This window comes from Stigmatopora nigra, chromosome 23 (assembly GCF_051989575.1).
Source record: "Stigmatopora nigra isolate UIUO_SnigA chromosome 23, RoL_Snig_1.1, whole genome shotgun sequence".
Taxonomy (NCBI): domain Eukaryota; kingdom Metazoa; phylum Chordata; class Actinopteri; order Syngnathiformes; family Syngnathidae; genus Stigmatopora; species Stigmatopora nigra.
The window spans coordinates 3,637,606-3,662,468 of record NC_135530.1 but is presented as its reverse complement, the minus strand read 5'-3'; the positions used below and the strand labels follow the sequence as shown (position 1 = coordinate 3,662,468).

General features: G+C 38.5%; 1 long non-coding RNA gene across 1 annotated transcript in view; it reads left to right on the top strand.

Moving 5' to 3' along the window:
- The window catches only part of LOC144181378 (uncharacterized), a 100,112-nt gene that overhangs the window by 1,251 nt on the left and 73,998 nt on the right, over nucleotides 1-24,863 (top strand). The window contains exons 2-3 of the long non-coding RNA XR_013324667.1: nucleotides 14,578-14,666; nucleotides 24,348-24,416. This is a non-coding gene — a long non-coding RNA (uncharacterized LOC144181378). The remainder of the gene's footprint in view (nucleotides 1-14,577; nucleotides 14,667-24,347; nucleotides 24,417-24,863) is intronic.

Below are 24,863 nucleotides of genomic sequence, written 5' to 3'. Positions count from 1 at the left end.
GATCCATAAAAAACTGAACATTCAGGGATTTTAATCCAGTTATTTTAACTTATTTATAAAAAATATATATATTTATTATATCTAAAATGGTCCGGCCCACATAAAAACAACCCGCCAACCTCTGACACCTTATGTGGCTCCAGTTTTTTTAACTAGGTCTACAATGTCTTGTGTGTCTTGTCTATCTTGCCACTGCAACCAAGAAATTTCCCAAGTTCGGGATGAAATCAAGTTGTCGGTAGGTGGGCTCCTTAAAGTCCATTTTAGATCCCTCCCCTAATTCCAACTTTTCTGTATTGAGGAGTCAAGTATGAATATGCACTCCCAGCCACTCGGCAACTGACTACTTGATCCCCGTTTTCGTAGCCGCCGCCGCCGCATCTCAAGGACACCGTTGTGAGTGACGGGGCTTAATGTGTATCTTGCCAGAATTGGATTTGATCCTAGGGGCTCTGCCACGGGCCCCCCTGCGTGAGATTTACACCCCCTCCCCCTCCTCACCTCCTCCGTCATCCCCCGCTAGCGCTTTTTCGTCTCCCGTCGTCTGTCGAACAAATGGAAACAGAATTGCCTCTCGTGCCGAGGCGCACGGTCGCCAGATCGCGCTCGGATCTGTGTCGGCGAGTGATTGCGCCAGTGTTTTTCCAAGGAACGCGTAGGAGAGGATTTGATCTAGGTGTTGACCGCCTTGGCTTGCTTTGGCAGGTGTATGTTCGCTTTTTGGGGGTTCTAACATGTGTACATCGGGAGGAAAGTGGCGACCGATGCTTTCAATTCGCAGAGAGGTCAAATTTAGTTTGCTATTCAAGTGGTTTTGATCTGTTTTCAGTTGCTTAAGTAAGCCAGCTTTGCATAGGATTTTCATTGAATACATAACTAATGGAATAGAATGAAAATGGGAATGTGAGAACAGTAGTCTCTGGTCGCAATTCCCTCTTTGTAATGTTTCTGTGAGCACTGGGCGGAGCATTGCATTTTTTTTCAGTGTTTTTTTTCCCCATTAGTCATTGCGAATGGCGGAGTTTGTACGCTTATATGAGAGGAGTATATACTACTTTTTGTTGGTAAGTGGTCATGTGTTATCCTATTGTGAGGACATTTTTTTGCATCATTTTGGGAATATTTTGAAGGGAATAAAAACTCAAACAACCCTCGAAAGTCAGTGTGGAGGCAGGGCAAAAATAACCAACCCGGGAGAAGAAAGGTATCAAAATGACAAACAAAATTAGAATTAACTTTAGTGTAAAGTTAGATTCAACTTATTTTTGAGTGTCTGCATCCTAATCCAAGTTCATTTAAATTTCGTTATGTTACAAGCGCGTTGCCATGCAAAAAGTCTTCCCCTTAGGATGCTAATTCATTTATTGACTGAAATTTCCCAAGACGAGGTCACATCACAATACACTTGTCCAAAGCGGAAGCCGCAATCCACTCGTTGAAATGCACAATTTACCGCCTGCTGTTAAAAGGTCAATACCGCCAGCTAGAGAGGTCACATTGTTCTTTTGACCTGCTCCGAGACATAATCAATCCCCGCCCCTGAAATCTCAAGGATCAGTCTATTTATCGACGGTTCCGCCCACACTACGTGCTCCACGCGCCCTGTCGTTTAAACGGAATTCCACACCGTTGAATGGCGGAACCCCACTGATCAATGACAACTTGGGATAACGCTGACATTGCTTTCCAGCATCTACATGAAGCGCTGGCGTCCGCTCGATTCCTCAGAGGCCGCCGTAAAGATACCCGCCGCTCGCCGTCGTAACATTTAACACGGCGCCATGAACGAGGAGGCTCTCTTCTCCTTGGCCTTTAGATAGCGGACTTGTCTGGCAAAGATCTGCCACGCTAACATCCTTAACAAGCCCAGAGCCCGCCATCCTAGCTTATTCATCTGGTGGAGGGTTGACATTACCCCCCCGTACCCCCGTCTTATCTCTCCCTCGCGGCGAGGGAAAGCAAATGCAAGATAGATTCCCATTTCGCCCGAGAGGGAAAACAATGGCTTTCTATCTTTGTTTTCTACAGTGTGTATGTTCAATAGGGCAACGTATATGTTAGTGCAAGGGTTTCAAACTCGGGTTGGTTCGCGGGCCGCTTTAACGTCAACTTGATTTCATGTGGGCCGGATCATTTTTAGATCAAATATCTAGATTTTTTTTAAAAATTTGATTAAAAGAACTGGATTCAAAGCCCCACATAGTTCGTTTTTATAGATCTAAAGCAGGGGTGGGCAAACTTTTTGGCTCGGGGGGGGCCACATTGACTTTAAAAAATTGACAAATGGGCCGGGTCAGTACATGATACGATACAAGTAAAAAAGTGCATCCGTTAACAGTACATATGAAACATAAAGAGAAAAAAAGGATTAGTATTAAAGGAAAAGTATTAAGATACTCATCACTCATCATTAAAGTAAAAAGTATAAAGTACAAAGTCAAGTCAAAAGGAATGTATTAAGAAATATTAAAATGTCATTTTAAAAAATAGATAGAGGGGCTGTAAAACATTAAAAACAAATAAGAGTGGACACAGCTACTGCCACTGGCTTCCGCGTAACAGCGCCATCTTGAGGAAATAAAAAAATATTTGGACAACGTTGGCGGGCCAGATTAAAAACCCCAACGGGCCCTATGTGGCCCGCGGGCCGTAGTTTGCCCATGCCTGGTCTAAGCTATGGAGTTAAAGCTTAAAAGTGAGGAACATTGCCCCTGAATCTGACAGGATCGCAGTTACGTTTCAAGGGGTCAAGATCAGCGAGTCTTGCCAGCGCGAGGCCACAGACCTTCTAATCTTAAATCAGAGAAGAAAGAACTTTGCGTAAAATATACGGCCGCTTTAGGCTATAAACTTCACTTTGGAAGAAAATTAGACCTTGGCAAACTAGGGTCCGTCAAATGGAAATAGAAAATGAAAAAGAATCAATACTGCAAAACATGTCTTCCATTTGACAAAACATCCTTTTTACCTTTTGCCGCATCCTTTTATTTTGTAGCCAAGCCACACAGCTGCAGCCAAATGTTCCCGACGTCACAATCAACCTGTGAAATTCATCGCTGCCAGCGGTGTCTTTATTGTTCACTTTGTCATTTCAAGGGAAAAAAAATGATTGAGATTCACACGTCAAAGCTGTCAACAGTTTTTTTTTTTCCTTCCTCCTCACTTTTTTTTCTTTTTTTTGACAAACAACACAGGGTTTTAGAGTATACAGTGTTATAACTAGCTTAATTTGTTCCGGGACTGAGCTCGTATGTTGATTTTATTGTACATCAAATGAACGTTTCCCATTGAAATGAACTAAAAACTAATGAATTTGTTCCAATCCTCTGAAAAAAACAGCCAAAACATGATATTGAATAGGAAAAAAAGTTTTATTTGTACTAATTCGCTATCTATTGACAAAGTAACACATAACTAGTGGTTTAATAGTATACTAAAATGTGTTTAATAGTACTAAAATTATATGGATTTTGCAGGGAAGGAGAGGGGGGGGGCTTTTTGCATGGCAACAGGCTCGCAACATAACATAAACAAATTTAGTTGAACTTGGAATACGATCCAGACACACTCAAAAATCAGTTTAATCAAACCTAACATTAAACTTAATTCTGATTTAGTTTGACATTTTGATACCTTTCTTCTCCCAGGTTAGCTATTTTTGCCCCGCCTCCACACTGACTTTTGATGGTTGTTTGAGTTTGTATTCCCTTCAAAATATTCCCAAAATGATGCATACAAATGTCCTCACAATAGGATAACGCACGACCACTTGCCAACAAAAAGTAGGACATACTCCTCTCGTATGAGCGAACAAACTCCACAATTTGCACTGACTAACAGAAAAAAAAAAACACTGGAAAAATGCAATGCTCTGCCCAGTGCTTGCAGAGACATTACAAAGAGGGAATTGTGACCAGAAAGACCGTGTCCATGATGTTCTTATGCTGTGTGCTCGTATATCAAAATTTGTCTCATATCTCAAGATAAATACCTGCCCAAAATTTTACTCGTATCTCAAATTACTCTTATGTCAGGCCACTCATATGTCAAGGTACCAGTGTATAGTTACCACCTCATCCAGCGACATATATTGCTGATTTCATAACCATGGAAATAAAATCATCTTAAGTCGCCACTTTAGCGCTTTTGTAAAGTGCTTTTTGATAACAAATTAAAAAAAAAACATAATCCGGTGCAACTCATAGTCCGACAAATACGTCTTTGTCAAACTCTCATCTCAGGCTAAGGTGGCCACAAGTGCTCTTCCCCGTGTTAGCGAAAAAAAGTCTGGCGAAGGTCACTTTCAATACAAAAAGCAGCCATTTCTTTCTACCGTCTCTGCCTGAAATGCAAGTTATATAAACAAGGTGAATTAGATCGAAATTGGATCAAACCCCCCCAAGACGGCGCTTGTATGAATTCTCTATTCATTTCATTGCATTGTAATTCAAGAGCACTTTAGAAAAAAAGCCTACCAGCGGAAGAAGAAGAAAAAGGAAAGTCTATTTTCCACTTTTTTCCCCCTTTTACCTTCTAGCAGACTTTTGCCTTGACAGCGGGACGGCGCTAAAAGATGGAAAGAGACAAGCCAGGGTTGGAGAAATAAAGCGAAAACAGTTAGATGGTCAAAACGCCACCTGTGATCCCACAAAAAACTAAATCGCCTCATTCCCAATAGGGTCCCTCGCCCCGTTTCTATTCTCTTTTCTTAATTCCTCGGAGGGGAGGGGCCGTCTATACGCTCAGTGGTCCCGAGACGCCAAGGCTATTTCCCCCCCCAACCCACCCCAAGAGCACCCGTTGGGCCCAAAGTGATAGAAAAGACGTAAATTGTTTGGATTTGGCGCCTCTCACAATGCAATCTCCGGCGGGTTATTTAAGTTCGCAACGTTTGACAGCAAAACAACAAATCTCAGCTTGCCGTGGAGATGTCTTTATATTTCGGGAGTCTTTTTTAAAAGTATTTACATCATTACATCAATTAAAAACAATTCAAATGTCGCAATGTTTTGCTAGCCATGTCGACTCATGTGCGATTAATTGTCATATTAATGAAAACTAATTGTTTCAATGCTAGCCATAATCGTCCAATCCAATTAAAGTAGGACTGGTCGACGGTACATTTTTAGTGATTGACCAATCATACTCCAAAAAAAAGTAGTCCCACATATTTTGGCACTATGTGGTGGGTTGTAAACCATTATACAGTGGTACCTCGACATACAAGTGGCCTGACATACGAGCAACTCAAGATACGAGTACAATTTTGGGGAAATATTTCTTTTGAGATACGAGACACATTTTGATATACGAGCAGACAGAGGATGTGGGATGCTGCTCATAAGAACATCATGGCCACTGTCTTTCTGGTCGTAACTCCCTCTTTGTAATGTCTCTGCGAGCACTGGGCGGAGCATTGTATTTTTTCAGTGTTTTTTTCCCATTAGTCAGTGCGAATGATGTATATAGTACTTTTATATGGCATTTGGTCATGTGTTATCCTATTGTGAGGGCATTTGTGTGCATCATTTTAGGAATAATAAAAAGTCTCTCTATACCCTCTGCAAAATCAGTCTAATTTTAGTACTATTAAACACATTTTAGTACTATTAAACCACTAGTCATTTGATACTTTGTTAATAGATGGCAAATTACAACAAATAAAACAGTTTTATAATTCAATAGCCTGTTTTTGGTGTTTTTTTTCAGAGGGTTGCAACAAATTAATTAGTTTTTAGTTCATTTCAATGAGAAACATTCATTTGAGTTACGAGTAAATCGACATACAAGCTCAGTCCCGGAACGAATTAAGCTCATATCTCCAGGTACCACTGTAAAGTGAAAATGTATAGACAAAAAAAAACAAAAAAAAATCAATCAAGCCCTTGTATCGCAAGTAAGTTCCCTTTCTCCTCACAATAGTTCTTGCTTATACTTTGGTGGAGGTGGTAATAATAATTATTCTCATTTCTGTGTCAACTTCTGACTTGATACGATCCAAAGATATCGCGCAAAATATGGAGATGGCGCATCTCAAAATAGGGAGCTTGATTATGACAGCCATCCATCCCTCACTTTCTGCTAATCAATTCTTTGTGATCACTTGCCAGCTGCACTTTTCTACCACAAATAACCCAAAACAACAAAAGTCATTGTCATGCATGTCACTTGACGTGGAAAAGTGTCAGATTGGCAAGCCTTTTGCTTTCTTTTCACATTTTAAAAGTGACTTCAGCGTCAGAAAGTCATTTTGGATCCTGGAGAAGAAACTAGTTTTGATGCTCCGTTCCAAAACAAGGAAGTACTTCCTCGTCTCAAACGCTTTCATCACTTCCCCCAAACGTCGTGTAAAACAGTCAATCTCAACCCTCTTTGTATTCTCCATTTGACATTTTTTGACAGCTTTTATATGTATACATTGTCTATTAACATAATGAAGTTATCGTTATACAGTGGTACCTTGAGATATGAGGTTAATGCGTTCCGGGACTGAGCTTGTATGTTGATTTTCTTGTAACTCAAACAAATGTTTTCCTTTGAAATGAACTAAAAACTAATTAATTTGTTCTAAACCTCTGAAAAAACACAAAAAAACAGGATATTGGTTTGGAAAAAATGTTTTATTTGTTCTAATTCGCCATCTATGAACAAACTATCAAATAACTAGTGGTTTAATTTGACTAAAATGTGTTTAATAGAACTAAAATTAGACAAATTTCGCGAAGGGAGACTTTTTGCATGGCAACGCGCTCGTAACATAACATAAACAAATTTAAATGAACTTGGATTACCATGCAGACACACCCAAAAATAAGTTTAATAGAGCCTAACACTAAAATTCTAATTTGGTATGACATTTTGATACTTTTCTTCTCCCGGATTGGCTCTTTTTGCCCCGCCTCCACACTGACTTTCAGTCAATATCAAGGGTTGTTTGCTTTTGTATTCCCTTCAAAATATTCCCAAAATGATGCACACAAATATCCTGACAATAGGATAACGTCAAAACGGGTAAAAACGTTTGAATCCTTCCCAAAAAATATTCCTGTTATTTTCTCATTTGAAATAACTGCTATCCACTGGTTCATTTAAACAGATGCAGCGCACCCTACAACAACAACAACAACCCAACATGTATAACTCCATCTTTTAATTCCCATCACCCATTTTCTCAAGAGCCCAAAGTAGCCGATCAGCACTTTCCAATCCCACCTCGCCAGGACAGGCCTCGTATTATTAACCTCGCGTCTTCTTATGCAAATCAAACTGCAAGTCGACGGCCCACTGTTGAGCTCTTTTATTTCCACTCGCAGTTCTCCGCCAGCGTTTGTCAAAGGTCGAGAGCGAGACGAAATTCAAACAGGGCCACGTATCAAAAAAAAAAAAAAAAAATGGACTGGACGCTGCGCTTCAATTATTATGGGATTTCACATGAGTATAAAAGATAGAAAGGAGAAAAATGAAGGGCTTTGGAAAGAGCCAAAATGGAGTCTGACGGCCGCAGTTAACTTAGCCAATGGCGTCTACCCACACAGACGAAATGCGGGTCGTGGGTATAATTAGTTTTGATGGATTTAGAAGGCCTTTTTGCCCACTCGTTAGCGCCATTAAGAACATCTCAACGTGGTAATTGCGCTCAAACGGTGAGCCGCCGCTTCCAAGCCAACAAACATCTTTGCCCCGGCAATCCCCCTCGGCCGGCAAACGTGAGGCCAACGGACTGGCTAACGCCCTCGTTAGCCCTTCCTCGCTAACGCGGCGATGACCAATGATGAGAGCCCGTGGGAGAATGAGGAAAAATTCATAATCATACACAGTGTGCAAAGGGGAGCATAAAAATGACAGCTGCACTTGAAAATGTTACCGTGTCGCCCGTAACGGTCGACACAATGAGATACACAGTCGTTAAAAGCCTGTATTTAAGTAGTTATGGGACTCCAAATGTGGAGTGTGGAAATCCTCTTAATCCTCCAAATGGTATTTCTATCTATTTGGCAAGAAGAGCAATTTATCTCTCTGCTTAAATTGGATATCAGAGTGATTTTTAACAGTAGATTTGGCTTTTCAAATCCTACTATTGACGTAACTATGTCATCACACTTGAGGTTAATGTGGGTAGGTAGTTGTAGCTGTCCGTCAATGGGACTGAAACCTACAATACAACCGGTGGTACCTCGAGATACGAGCTTAATGCATCATTTAGGGAATATTTTGAAGGGAATACAAACTCAAACAACCCTCGATAGGTTGTGTCTGAAAGTCAGCGTGGAGGGGGGGCTAATAGAGCCAACTCGGGAGAAGAAAGGTATCAAAATTTATAGCAAAATTAGAATTAAGTTTGGTGTAAGATTAGATTAAACTTATTTTTGAGTGTCTGCAACGTAGTCCAAGTTCATTTAAATGTGTTTATCTTATATTACAATTCACTGGTGCAAAAAGTCGTTCGTTCGAGAAAATATCGACATACGAGCTCAGTCCCGGAACAAATTAAACTCATATCTCGAGGTACCACTGTACAGTGTTCCCTCGGTTATCGCGGTTAATGGGGACCGGGACTACCCGCGATCATTCAATTTCCGTGAAGTAGGGATTCCCCTTCGAAAATGCTTAATTTGAATTTAATTAAAAAAATATATTTTTTAATTATTTATTTATTATTTTAATTTAAAAAAAATGTTTTTTTAATTTTTTTTACAGCCCCTGTATACAGTGCACCATATAGAATACGGGTTGACAGAGTGAAATTCATGTTATAACAAAAAACTGTAAAATATGTTGTTTCAATGTAATATTTATATTTTTTTTCCCAAAAAAATCCGTGAAGCTCTCAATCCGCGACGCATTGAGTCCACAATAGCTGAACCGCAAAGTAACGAGGGAACACTGTAATCCGTTCCCTTCTGTCCTCCATTTTTCCATCTCCTTGCCCTTCTCGCCTCACAACAAACTCCAAAGTCTCCTAATTTCTGTCACGCTAATTGGAGTTGACAGACATAGCTAATTACGTGCAGATAATCTGTTGCATCTGACTAATTATAATTCCCATTAGCAGCCGATAATGCTCATTAGATTAACTTTCTCCAGGAGAAATTGGAAATAATAGGCAAGGCCGCCCGGCAACCCCTTTTTTTTCTTGGTAATGATGAATAACGGCATAGTGTGTTGGAATTCGGAGTTTCCCGTCGGAAATAAAAAAACAACCTCACCCGAAATATGACGTGAATTGAATGGATAAGGACGGAAATATTTTTTCCCCTAATAAACTCAGTGAAACTTTTCAAAGTATCAATTGGAGGATATTTAAGGGCACCAAATTCTTGAAAAAAAATATGATTTACAACATATTCATGAATAATAGATCAAATATCAATAGCTTTGATTAGCTCATTTTACAAAATCCACTGTACTAATGCTAGCTTTTACTCAAGTTTAGGAGTTCAAGTTTAGTTGTTGTTTTTTTAACCATACTAATGACCCAAAAGAGTATTACCGTATTTTCACGACTATAAGGCGCACTTAAAAGTCTTACATTTTCTCCAAAATAGAGAGTGCGCCTTATAATACAGTGCGCCTTATAATACAGTGTGCCTTATAATACAGTGCGCCTTATAATACAGTGCGCCTTATAATACAGTGCGCCTTATAATACAGTGCGCCTTATAATACAGTGCACCTTATAATACAGTGCGCCTTATAATACAGTGCGCCTTATAATACAGTGCGCCTTATATATGGAAAAATGCCATTCATTGAGGGTGCGCCTTATAATGCGTTGCGCCTTATGGATTTTTTAACTAACTGTTACTACTGACAAAAAATTCCTATCTAGAGATAATTATGCTCAAAATTGTACTTGTATCTCGAAATGCTTGTATGTCAGGGTGCTCATATGTCAAAGTACCACTGTAGTTACAAAATTACCTAAAAGTCTATTCTATCCATTTTACCATAACACAATGAATTACCACATCTTTCACTTTTTTTAAACAACCCTAAAACACATACTAATTGATTTTACAACTATAAAAAAAGGGAAAAAACCCTCTTAAAACCCACCATCATAATTTAATGAGCAGTATCAAATTAGTCTTTGGGGTGAAATCCAAAGCACAGTCCACCGACCTCCATATTATCGAGTATTAGCTCATCTTAGCTTGTTCCATTGACGGCAGCTCATTTCAATGACACATTTGACATTATACGCGTGGCGTGCTTCGTTTCCACTCCGTCATGGGACGCCACATCACGACTTGGCCTGAAATCTGAAGAATTGACTGCCTCACAGCATTAGATTTGCAATGACTTCACATATTCTACCGTATAATATACTTATACGTAAACTGAAGCAAGCACTACCCTACCATACTTGCTGTAGTGTATTCGTGATGCATAATAGGCACAACAAACCCCATAGCCATTGTTTTTAATCAACCCAAAGGCTCATCTGGCCACGCTAACCTCTCCCGGGAAGCCGTTTCAGTCGCTAAATAGCTTCTGATGGAGAGAGAGCACCCACCCCAAACACACCCCCCCCCCCCCCCCCCGTTACATTTGCATGGATTATCCTTCTCTATTTGACCAGGCTGCGTTTGTCAGTAAAGCACGCAGGGTAAACAGTTGCAGTCAATAAGCAAGCTTCCATTGCACACAAGCACACTAAATGCACACAATGTTACACAAATGTGTTTACAGTACTTCACGTGTACGATGGTATATATATATATATACTGTGAAGAAAATAAGTCAAAAATTTGGAGCTTCATAGATTTAAGTATAAAACTGTCAAATCTTAATTGGGTTTCTAACATTGTGCTTTTACATAGTCGTAAAATTGTGTACAGTGGTACCTTGAGATATGAACTTAATTTGTTCCAGGATTGAGGTCGTATGTTGATTTTCTCGTAAATGAAACGAATGTTTCCTATAGAAATGAACTGAAACTAATTAATTTGTTACATATGTCTGAAAAAACACCAAAAACTGGATATTGGATTGGAAAAATGTTTGATTTGTTCTAATTTTCCATTTGTTAACAAAGTAACGCATAACTAGTGGTTTAATATTACTAAAATGTGTTTAATAGTACTAAAATTATACAGATTTTGAAGGGGGCTTTTTGCATGGCAACGCGGTCGTAACATAACATAAACAAATTTAAATGAATTTGGATTACGATGCAGACACACTCAAATATAACTTTATTCAAACCTAACAGAAACCAAAAACAACAAAAGTATGTCCCATATTCCCACCCTTAATGAATTAAAAATAATCATAATACCATTTCAGTGAACATTACGTTTATTACTATAATTTTATAGGAAATTCACACCAAAGATTTCAAGAAAAGTCTCTGTACTTTTATTTGATTTCTCATCCCACTATTGTTTTTTTTTTTCTGGTAATACATATACACCTTAAAACCTGCAGTATCTATTCAATAAACAACCTAACATCATTATTGCAGTAGAAAATACGTTAACTGTATTCATCTATATGCATTATCTTACTCAGAACAGCAAATATTCCAAAAAGCGAAATCAAATTCTCTTCCAACGGGGAAGGTAGTGGCATGAACGTCATATTATAACCCACCCAATTTTCCTATCTCAGCTTAAGGCTAGCCGCCCGCCATCCCTACTGACTCATGTGATGTCAGTACGCGCCGGCGTCTTGACGTGGCGGCGCTCTGACAGGCACACTGAAACTGACAGCATGATTTGTGCTTTAGCGCAAACAAGCCCAGCTACACCAATTCCCACCAGAGAGAAGCCTCGTAAAATGCCTCGGCATTCCCTTGACTTTTGTCTTTTACATATTTTTGCTGTTGTTATTGTTAGTCTTTTGAGGGTTGGATTTTAAAGGTTGGACCGCAGAGCAACTTCCGACAACTCACTACCCTGAAAAAGTACTTTGTCTCAAGGGGAGTGTCATTTTTGTCTCGTCTTTGCAGGGGTTTTATGATGTACTGTACAGTCCATGTACCGTATTTTCACGACTATAAGGCGCACTTCAAAGTCTTAAATTTTCTCCAAAATAGACAGTGCGCCTTATAATACTGTGCGCCTTATATATGGAAAAAACAGAAAAACAGAAAACCAAAAACGAAAAACTACCACTGTCGGATATTAAAAAAACACAAACGCCTGAACTGAAACAATACTGTTAAATATGCAGATGCCATCTTAGTTTACAACATCTTCCATCATATAGCTCCTCCCCCACTGCAAGATTTTATACAAAAAAAATCTAAAACATCAAAAATGGCTGGCTCTAGAGGTGACTGTAAAGTAGTGAGTGCTTCATACCTGGAAGTCAATAGCAATTACCGTATTTTCACCACTATAAGGCGCACTTAAAAGTCTTACATTTTCTCCAAAATAGACAGTGCGCCTTATAATACAGTACAGTGCGCCTTATATAAGGAAAAAATGTCATTCATTGAGGGTGCGCCTTATAATGTCGTGCGCCTTATAGTCGTGAAAATACGGTACTGATATTTGTCCAGCTGGTGGAGCGGTAGCCTCGCCGTCCATCGATCGATCGAAGCCCGCCAGGGTGGGCGCAGTTCGAGAGCTAGCTGTTGGTTGAGCTTGACAGAGTGGAGTGTTTGTCTTCTGGGCAGAATGTGTGGATTAAGGAAAGCCTGAACTTGAAACAAGAAAGGACAGAACAGTCAATAACACACTGATTAATGATAATGGCATGCAAGCTAAGGGGCTAATCCTTCCAAGCTTTTTTTTTTTTAAATAACAAGGAATTGGCAAAAAAAAAAAAAAATCCAGGACCGGGAAAGAAATTTTACTTTTTACTTTACTTTGTACTTTTTACTTTAATGATGTGTGATGAGTATGTTAATTATGTTATTATTATTGATTTAAATTTTTATTATTGAATTATGTTAACTTTACTCCTTTTTTCTATTTATGTTTCATATGTACTGTTAACGGATGCACTTTTTTATTTGTATCATATCTTGTGCTGACCCAGCCCATCTGTCAAATTTATAAAGTCAATATAGCCCCCCCAGGCCCAAAAATTTTGCCCACCTCTGCTTTAGATCTAAAAAAATGGACTATGTAGGGCATTTGATCCAGTTCTTTTAATCCAATTAAAAAAAAAAAAGAATAAATCTAGATATTTGATCTAAAATGCTGCTATTTTGCAAAGCCAGGCATTGAAAACAACTTCAGACATTTATTAGTTGGATCCTATAACCGACTGTGTTATCTTCATTTATTGTCTTGATATCCTTTCTCCGCCTGGCATTTCCCGTTTGATCATAGTTTAATCAATTCACTCGCTCACAAGTGACGTCAAGCTGAGCGATCCGTGTGTGTGAGAGCCAGACTGCGGCTGATCGATGAGGGCACGGATGGGCTTAATGGCGGAAGGGGAGGCTGGCCGGAGTGGCGGGTGGTCACGGCACTAGCGGTTTGGACAATCAGTCTACCAATCGATGGCGACTTTTGCTGAACTCTGGTAAAAGATGCTCAATCGCCATAGCTGACGCATGTGTTTGACTTCGGTTTAGATCTCTTTCAAAACTCAGAATGGAATGGAAATTGCTCAAAAAAATGTTGCCCTATGTTAGTATCAGTGGACATAAGAATTGGGTTTGAGGCCATTTTGGTTTGTATGCATTACAATCTAATGGTGCAGTCTATTGATTCAATGGCCTGCTGCATTGTTTGTTGTCTTTCATTTTCCACATTTAAATGTATGTTTGCTTGTACAGAGAAGATTTCTAGTCCATTTAATGAATAAATCGGACTTAAAACCTCCTGTGCTGCCCTCATTAGGGAAGACTATTGAACACCTAAAATGTGATGGTTGCCTTTAGGCTCACTATAAAGCTTCATGTGTAAAAGAGTGGAGGCGGGGCTAATAGAGGCAACCCGGGAGAAGAAAGGTATCAAAATGTTAAACTAAATTAGAAATAAGTTTAGTGTAAGGTTAGATTAAATTTATTTTTGAGTGTCTGCATCGTAATCCAAGTTCATTTAAATTTGTTTGTTTTGTTACGAGCGTGTTGCCATGCAAAAAGCCTTTGTCCGTCACAATTTTAGTACTTTTAAACACATTTTAGTAATATTAAACCACTAGTTATGTGTTACTTTGTTAATAGATGGTGAATTAGAACAAATCAAACATTTTTTTCCAATTCAATATCCAGTTTTGGGGTGTTTTTTCAGAGGGTTGGAACGAATTAATTAGTTTTTAGTTCATTTCTATGAGAAACGTCCATTTGAGTTATGAGAAAATCGACATACGAACGCACTAAGCTCGTATCTCGAGGTACCACTGTAGAGCAAAAGTTCACCTTGCTTAAGACAAGAAGTTAAGGAACTGTAGGACTTTCTTTTTGTTTTCTATTCTTGTTAGCGACAAAAGTCTGTTCTGGATTGCTTTGGGAAAATACACTCATGAACTGCCGTGTACTGTATAATTAATTTATATCAAACCCTTTCACGTTTTCAACATAATTACTTTCTTGGTGTATGTCCTTCAGGTAAAAAAGCTAAGCAATGTTTTCTAATCAAAAAACAGATTAAATAGCAACTCCTCTCATTTCAGATTTCAAGCCTGACAAAATCTTGAGAGAACTTGGACAGGAAGCCTCGACGAGAAGCACACGCCATCATGGACTGGAAAGCTGATCGATGGTGAGTTAATTGGAAAATAGGGGCAAGAAATTTGACAACATGACCGCTCGGTGCTTGCCGGGGGCCGCATGTGGCTGAAAGGCACATACCATATTTATTCGAGTAGAACTTTGTACCATTAGTCAGTGCGAATGGCGGAGCTTGTTTGCTAATACGAGAGGTTTATGTAGTCTGCCTCCTATTGGCTGACTGAAGGTAAGTGAAAGACAGTGAGAGAGGGGGTGATGCGAGGTATCCATAACAGCAGAATGCCAAATTATGTAGTCCATAACTATCACTTATTTAGTTTTTATGTCGAGTAAACGCCCCTCATGGAGAAGCACTACCAATTTTGTCATGCGCATTGTTGTTGATGATGACAGGGCCTATGTCCGATTATTATTATTATTATTACTTCTCGTTGGCAAGTGGCCGTGCGCTATCCTATTGTGAGGACATTTGTGTGCATCATTTTGGGAATATTTTGAAGGGAATACAAAAGCAAATAACCCTTGATATTGACTGAAATTGTGGAGGTGGGGGCAATAGAGCCAATCTGGGAGAAAAAAGGTATTAAAATGTCAAACAAAATTAGAATTAAGTTTAGTGTAACGTTAGATTAAATATCTATATACTTTTCGTTGGCAAGTGGTCTTGCATTATCCTATTGTGAGGACATTTGTGTGCATCATTTTCTGAATATTTTGAAGGGAATACAAACTTAAACAACCCTCGATATTGACTGAAAGTCAGAGTGGAGGCGGGGCAAATAGAGCCAAAAAGAAAGGTATAAAAAATGTCAAACAAAATTAGAATTAAGGTTAGTGTTAGGTTCGATTAAACTTATTTTCGAATATGTCTGCATTGTAATCCAATTCATTTAAATTTGTTTATGTTATGTTACCAGCGCGTTACCGTGCAAAAAGTTTTTACTCACAAATTATGGGTGCGCGTTATACACGGATGCACATTATACTCGAATAAATACTGTCATTCTGGAAAGATGGGAAGACTCCAATTTTTTCCCAACATTTTTTTTCCAAAAAAAGGGTCTAAAATTTGACTGGAAGTACCCAAGTGCGTTTTGATCGAGCAAGCGGAACCTACCGACGTAGCTTGCCCATGTGCTAATAGCAAAGTGACAGGAAAGCTATCAGGCTGATAAGAAAAGAACAAAAGCAATTACAGTGAAGAGCAGCCCGGAAGCCAAAATGGCACAACTCGGTCAAGCCAGAGCGCACTTTGCCCTTCCAAAAAAACTCAACATGCAATGTACGTTACGTTACAGAAGATGTGAGCGAGCATTTGTAGTCCATGTGAAGTTATTTTCATTAGAAAAGGAGAATGGCTGAAGCACTCTCTCCCAAAAAAAGTACTCCAACTACAACAAGTGTCTAAAGATTTAGTAAATTGACTCTTTGAAGAAAATAGAAGACGACATCACAGGCATCGTAGCCTCCAAATTACTGCAATTTGTGAAAGTGACACGCTCCCTCCGCCCATTTGAAAATACCGTACTTTATTTTCAGTAGTGTAGGAATTGAAAATGGCTGTGCTTTGTAGCTTCAAGTTGTAAAAAAAAGGACTTTTTTGGGGGGAGAAAGAGTCGTTTTAGAAGTGTAGTAAAGATAAAGTTTAGTGGTGAAAAAGAATTGTTTTGTTGTGGGCAAAATGAAATAAACTTGTAGACTTGGAGAGGTAGCTTTGTTGTAAAAGTTACTATGTCATTTTGAGTCATTTATATTTTTGATAGATATTTGATGGCAAAACTTGTCCATTTATGTCTGAAAGTGCCTTGTAGTCCATCAGAAAGAAATCGAAGTTGCCGTTCTTCAGAAAATATTCAGAATCTAAGAATACAGTGGTACCTCGACATACAAGTGGTTATTTGAGATATGAGTGAAATTTCGGTGGAGGCGTAGCAAAAAGGGCCAATCCGGGAGAAGAAAGGTATCAAAATGTCAAACAAAATTAGAATTTAATTTCGTGTTAGGTTCGATTAAACTTTTTTTTTGAGTGTCTGCATCGTAATCCAAGTTCATTTAAATTTGTTTATGTTATGTTATGAGCCGTGTAAAACCCTCCGCAAAATCCGTCAAATTTTAGTTCTATTAAACACATTTTAGTAATATTAAACCACTAGTTATGTCTCACTTTGTTAATAGATGGCGAATAAGAATAAATCAAAAAACTTTACCAATCCAATATCTTGTTTTTGGTATTTTTTCAGAGAGTTGCAACAAATTAATTTGTTTTTAGTTCATTTCTATGGGAAACATTTGTTTGGGTTACAAGAAAATCGACATACAACCTCAGTCCCGGAACAAATTCAGCTCGTATCTCGACCAGTGAATTTGTCAAAAGGCAACAATTCCGCATGAAAATGTGGGGAAGTTGTACATTTCCAAACTCAGAGCAGACGAAAAAATCCAGAGTCTCAATCCATACGCCAGGGATCTCTCTCTCTACATGTCAGCAGAATTGGATGAACTGTCAGGCATGAATGACAGTGATGGCCACCGTGAGTCTATGAAGCACCCCCCCACACCACCCCTGTCTTCCACTCTCCAGCTCTTTACAATTCCCATGGCTTGGCCTCTCTATCCTAGTGACAAGATGAAATGTTGTGTAAGGCACAGTGAGACCCGCCACAGTCTCGGTGAATGAACTTGTTGCCTCGTCTCTTTTATTGACACTTTTCCACTTGTAGAACAATCATCTCAATACAGGAAAAACTCAACAACTACCGTATTTTCACGACTATAAGGCGCACCCTCAATGAATGACATTTTTTCCATATATAAGGCACACTGTATTATAAGGCGCACTGTCTATTTTGGAGAAAATTTAAGACTTTTAAGTGCGCCTTATAGTGGTGAAAATACGGTAATTGCTATTGACTTCCAGGTATGAAGCACTCACTACTTTACAGTCAGCTCTAGAGCCAGCCATTGTTGATGTTTTGGATTTTTTTTTGTATAAAATCTTGCAGTGGGGGAGGAGCTATATGATTGAAGATGTTGTAAACTAAGATGGCATCTGCATATTTAACAGTATTGTTTTAGTTCAGGCGTTTGTGTTTTTTTTAATATGCGACAGTGGTAGTTTTTCGTTTTTGGTTTTCTGTTTTTTCCATATATAAGGCGCACTGGATTATAAGGCGCACTGTCTATTTTGGAGAAAATGTAAGACTTTCAAGTGCGCCTTATAGTCGTGAAAATACGGTACTAGAAGGCCTTCTTCTTCGATACCACTAGCAAAAGCCCCACCCCTCCCATTGCTCCCCATGCAAAGTTACCTATGTTAAAAAAAACCCATAATGCATTGTGCTAAACATTTACAAATTCGCACGGGGACCCGGAAAACTTGCTTTCGCACCTGGTCAAGAGCTACGTAAAGGTCTGTCGTAAATCACCGGATTCGCTTCCCCAATTCTGCCATCGCCATGGGGGTTCAAACACTCAGGGGATGAAGGAAAGTAAAATGAACTTGCAAGATCATAAATCCAGTACGCCGCCGCTAGCTGACGGTGCAAAATGGAGCTAGTTGCTTCCTTTTTTGCTATTTGATGTACTAGCTTCAAATATATTTTTAAATTCATACCAAATCTTACTTGACACTGTTAATGGTTAAACCGTTGCAATCAAAATATAACATACCGTATTTTCACGACTAAAAGGCGCACTTAAAAGACTTACATTTTCTCCAAAAATAGACAGTGCGCCTTATAATCCAGTGCGCCTTATATATGGAAGAAACAGAAAACCAAAAACGAAAAACTACCACTGTCGGATATTAAAAAAACACAAACGCTTGAACTGAAACAATACTGTTAAATATGCAGATGCCATCTTAGTTTACAAAATCTTCCATCATATAGCTCCTCCCCCACTGCAAGATTTTATACAAAAAAATCCAAAACATCAACAATGGCTGGCTCTAGAGGTGACTGTAAAGTAGTGAGTGCTTCATACCTGGAAGTCAATAGCAATTACCGTATTTTCACAACTATAAGGCGCACTTCAGTCTGAAATTTTCTACAAAATAGACAGTGCGCCTTATAATACAGTGCGCCTTATATATGGAAAAAAATGTCATTCATTGAGGGTGCGCCTTATAATGCGGTGCGTCTTATAGTCGTAAAAATACGTTAGGTTAAGTCAATTACATCAAAATGAAGCTCCACTCGACACTTTAGAATTTCCATGCACGCAACTTGAGAGAAAGTTTGATCTTTTCCATCAGTTACAAGTGCATTAAGCTCCCCTTCAGCTTTATATAATCGCCCCACGAGGGCCTTATCAAACAGGCACCCACATAAAAGCAGTCTCCTCTTTCCTTTCTTTGACTATCTCAGCCTTAGTGCCACCATTTATTTCAGCGGCTGGACAAGCCAATCTCTTTTTCTGCAGCTGTTGCCTTCTTGGGAAGCTTACCTGGCTTACTTGTATCTCTAACTTGATCAAGCTCCTGATGAAACCCATACTGGCCCTTTTTCCTGATAAGCCAAGGCGGGTAACCAGATATATCCATCATTCCCTTATTTAACACGTACGTAAGCTTGGCCATGTATGTGTGCTGTTCTCGATATTCTGTGGCGGGATTGTCAATGATATGGTGTTTTCTTGTTCTTTGAAAATACATGTGATATATGCAGGAACCATGTACAGTGGTACCTCGAAATATGAGCTTAATTGGTTCCGGGACTGAGATCGTATGTCGATTTTATCGTAACTTAAATGAATGTTTCCCATTGAAATGAACTAAAAACAAATTAAATTGTTGCAATCAACTGAAAAAACACCAAAAACAGGATATTGGATTGGAAAAAAATGTTTTATTTGTTTTAATTTGCCATCTATTAACAAAGTAACACATAACTAGTGCTGTAATGGTATACTAAAATGCTTTTAATAGAACTACAATTAGAGAGACTTTTTGCATGGCAACAGGCTCGTAACATAACATAAACACATTGAAATGAACTTGGATTACGATGCAGACACAGTCAAAAATAAGTTTAATCTAACCTAACACTAAAGTTAATTAGATTTGGTTTGACATTTTGATACCTTTCTTCTCCCAGGTTGACTCTATTTGCCCCGCCTCCACACTGATTTTCAGTCAATATCGAGGGTTGTTTGAGTTTGTATTCCCTTCAAAATATTCATAAAATGATGTACACAAATGTCCTCACAATAGGATAACGCACAACCACTTGCCAAAGACAAGTAGTATATACGCCATTCGTACTGACTAACGGAAAGAAAAAAAACAGTACATGCAGGAACCATGTTTTGAAAAATGTCTTTGCTTCAAATAGATTTTAGGACAGTACAAAAATGAGTTTGGTAAATGGACTACTACGCTTTTGTCAGTGGCAAAAAAACCCATTTAATTTCTTTTCGTCTGACACATTGAACTATTATGATTGCGGTAGAAAAACGTTTTTCTCCCAAAAGAAAAACATTTGCAAAAACATTTAGAAATCTATATCCAATGAGACTTTCACGTAATATACACAAAATACCCAAACAACCAGTAAACAAGGGGTACGAGTATTTTTTTTACGTTTTTTTTCCAATAACGTACGATTCCAACAACAGAAAAATTAATTACGTTGTTCCATTCCTTGTTTTTCTCAACCATTTGACCCACATTGTCTTCTTTGCGTCTTTCGGTCACAGTGCGTACAAGGTCATTAAGTCACCAATCAATACTTCGTATCGAGCTTACGCTTTCTGAAATGGCCGCTAAATCGATGCCAACAAATAAAATTAAGCTCTCGGGTGGCTCTTAGGAGCAAATGATCTTCCTGTGATTAATAACGCACTGTACATATACACGTCCTCGGGTACACGCGAGGATTTCCTTTGCTTGGGCTCCTCGAGGTAATACCCCAGGGAATGGAGCGCCGCTAATGGTGTTTATCCGCGGGAGCGCCATTTGCCGTAACAGCCGTGGAGAACAAATGCTAATGTTTACAGAGCTGGAAGTAGATGGCATTTGGATTCCTGTCATTTCGGATGTACGGATCGTCGCCCTGTTTTACTTGCATACATCGTATTTTTGTATTTTCGTATTAAGATAGAGGGGGGAAAAGTGTTGAGAAAACGTGCAGTAGTTAGTTCATACCGGAGTTGTCAGAATCAGTCAGGACGATTACAACTCCAGCCTGGAGAAAGTACCATTCGCAGGTTAACTGCTGTTAGAAATCAACATAGGGAAAAATACACTGTAGTAAAGTACATTTTCAGTGTTTTTTTCTTCCCTGTTAGTCAGTGCGAATGGCGAGGCCATTGCTAATACGAGAGTAGTATATACTACTTCTCATTGGCAAGTGGCCGTGCGTTATTCTATTGTGAGGACATTTGTGTGCATCATTTTGGGGATATTTTGAAGGGAATACAAACTCAAACAACCCTTGATAGGTTCCATCTGAAAGTCAAGGTGGAGGCGGGGCAAAAAGAGCCAACCCGGGAGAAGAAAGGTATCAAAATGTTAAACTAAAATTAGAATTGAGTTTAGTGTAAGGTTAGATTACATTTATTTTTGAGTGTGTCTGCATTGTAATCCAAGTTCATTTCAATTTGTTTATGTTACGAGCACATTGCCATGCAAAAAGTCTCCACCCATCTCTCTACCCTTCGCGAAATCCATCTATTTTTAGTTCTATTAAATACATTTTAGTATACTTTTAAACCACTAGTTATTTGTTACATTGTTAATAGATGACAAATTAGAACAAATCAAAAAATTTTTCCAATCCAATATCCTGTTTTTGGTGTTTTTTCCAGAGTTGGAACAAATTAATTTGATTTTAGTTCATTTCTATGGGAAGCATTCGTTTGAGTTACGAGAAAACCGACATACAAGCTTGTATCTCGAGGTACCACTGTACATTAATAGCACAAAAGTTTCTTGGTTTCTTAATCGGAAGCCAAGAATGCCTCTGGTCGTTAATATCTACTCCGTTTTCCTTTTCAGAATGCCAGATTCTCCATTTTACCGTTATATAAGTCGCACCCGTGTATAACTTTTACTCTCGGCTAAACTGTGAAGGAAAAACATGCAATTTATATGATCCATTAAATGATTTGATTATATTCAAAACAAGATTGCCAGTAACAATTAGCTACTATGATACGCTCATATCTCTTCATAATTCATCTGCGTTGAAATGGCTTAAAAAAAGACATTGTAATGGCACTAATAACTACCCTGATCATTTTCATTAGATTCCTTGCTTTTGCCGCATTAGGCTCTATGTAGAGAAATGGTTTCCCGCTTTGCTCGCAGCTCCAGACCATTTATTAAGGTGTGTTTATCATTCCCGGTGACCTCGGTTAAGTGTCCTGAGAATTATATTTAAAGCCGTGGGTCCCATTCGGCAATTAAGTACAATTCATTATACCAGTCACACTAGGCCTACTTGTGTGGAGCAAAATTACCACACTACTACGGAGTAAGGAACAACAGATGGAGGCAGGCACGAGAATGCGAGGGCCCGTGAGTGGAATACAAAAGATAGAAATACCAGATTGTGTGTTGGGATTGGACGAAAAGCGGGGAGGAGGAAGGTTTGTTTGTGTTTGGTTGAATCCGATGTATTTCGTTTTTCAAAGCCAGAGCCCTTTTAGGTTTAATTGTGGTAGGTAGTGCCCAGTACAGTGGTACCTCGAGATACGAGCTTAATTCGTTCCGGGACTGAGCTCCTATGTCAATTTTCTTGTGACTTAAACGAATGTTTCCCATTGAAATGAACTAAAAACAAGTTAATTAGTTCCAACCCTCTGAAAAAACATCAAAAATGTGCAAAGTAACACATAACTAGTGGTTTAATGTTACTAAAATGTGTTTAATAGTACTAAAATTATACTCTTTGCACGGCAACACACTCGTAATATTGCATAAACAAATTGAAATGAACTTGGATACGATGCAGACACTCAAAAATAAGTTTAATCTAACCTTACACTAAACTTAATTCCAACTTTGTATTAAAGTTTGATACCTTTCTTCTCCCGGGTTGCCACTATTTTCCCGGCTTCCAATTTGACTTACACTATCGATGGGCTGTTTGCTTTTGTACTCCCTTCAAAGTATTCCGAAAATGATGCACAGAACTGTCCTCACAAAAGGATAACGCACGACCACTTGCCAACGACTAATGAGGAAAAAAACACAAAAAATGCAACGCTCGGCCCAGTGCTCGTAGATATCTGTTATACACTAAAAAGATGCAGCAAAAAAGACAGTACACTAAAATAATAAACAACCCCTCACGTCTTAAAATTTCTCTTGTATCTCGAGATATTTATTTGCTCGAAATTTGTCTCTTATCTCGAATTGCTTGTATGTCAGGGTGCATTATGTCAAGGTACCACTGTATGATAGGCAGTGTGCTAAAATCCGACGCCAAATTAATTACCAATCAATTACTATCCATCCCAAATCGATCGGAAGTGTCCAATTCTACAGGTCGCCCAAAAGATTAACAAGAACCCAACTTGGCTTTTGTTTTGGGGTCACAATAACCTTTTTTTTTAGGTGAGCATTGACTATTCCATCTCACCAACATATTCAGAATCAGATTGGTCACATTGTGCATTCGTTTGCTCATCGGGTGAAGGCAGCAAACTGGAAGTGCACTTCCTGTTCTTTTAAAGGGCCTCTCGCTAGTTTCCTAGAAAAGGAATCCGTAGAATCTTGCCATATTGCAAAAAAAAAATGCAAACATACTCATTTTAGACACATGGTTATTACAATTATACCAGGTGTTCATTTTAAAAGCATTTATGTACACAATGAAATTCCTCTCTGGATGTTAAGACAATTTTTTTGGGGTATTTGTCATTGTCACATTGAAGTTCTTTGCTTTTCGCTAAAGTACATTGCTTTTGCTTTATCATAACGGAGACTTATGGCGTTATTGGCTTTCCATTCTTGCGCAGTGCAAATTTGTACTAACTTATCAGAAAATTGAAAGAGAACATGCAAACGGAGTTGCTATTAAAGTACTGTGGAACATTTTATTGTCGATTTGGTTTTAGTCGGGAGCTTTAATCCATTTTCTTAATGGCATTTGGTCATATATGACACTTGTATAGAATCCTAATTTAATTGATTGATATAAAACGTGATGATTTTTGTTTCAACAATGTGAGTACAACTTTCTATGAATAGATTTTTTTTAACTACAGTGGTACCTTGACATAAAATTGGCCCTACATGCGAATAATTTGAGATACGAGTTAAATTTCGGGCAAATATTTATCTTGAGATACGAGACTTTGATTTACGAACTTTCAAACCTCCGCAAAATCTGTATACTTTTAGTTCTATTAAACACTTTTTAGTATACTATTAAACCACTACTTATTTGATACTTTGTTAATAGATGGCCAATTAGAACAAATCAAAGATCTTATTTTTTTAGAACAATTATAATATCCTGTTTTTGGAATAAATCAAAATTTATTTCTAATCCAATATCCTGTTTTTGGTGTTTTTTCAGAGAGTTGGAACAAATTAATTAGTTTTTACTTCATTTCAATGGGAAACGTTCATTTGAGCTACGATAAAATCGACATACGAGCTCAGTCCCGGAACGAATTAAGCTCATATCTCGAGGCACCACTGTATTCGTTTCTTTATATCCTACCTGGCCTTGAAATTGTGCGTTTGATTCATTTCTTAAAGGAATCTGCTTAAAAGAAGACAAGCCAACACATTTAAGATGGCAAACCTTGAAGTGAAACCTCCAGAACGGTAAGATTTATTTATTTACTATTTTTTTCTCTCCACAATTCCCACAATTCCCCAAACTATACTGCGATAACAGTAGTAACAAAAGTAGTGATAGTGTTCTCCACCAATAACATGGTTATTGCATTCGTCAAGCTAACACAGTGTCATTCATTTAAATACATTGCCATCATGCACCATCTTGTCATTCCATTTCATTATTTCAAGCTGTCTTGGCAAATACTGCGCTCGTCATTTTGTAGCGCTCTTATGATTTTCTTGCAGTATTTTGCCTTTTCCTCAAGCGCCGCTGCCATTAGGTCATCATTTCTAGAGTAAACTGTTGTGACAGCTGTTGAATGGACTTGCCATTAAATCAGACAGTCATGTTCCCCAAAGCAAAGCTCGTAATTTCGCCCATCTTCCCCCTTGACATTTCATTAGACGTACTATAGTATCGGGTCAACATCT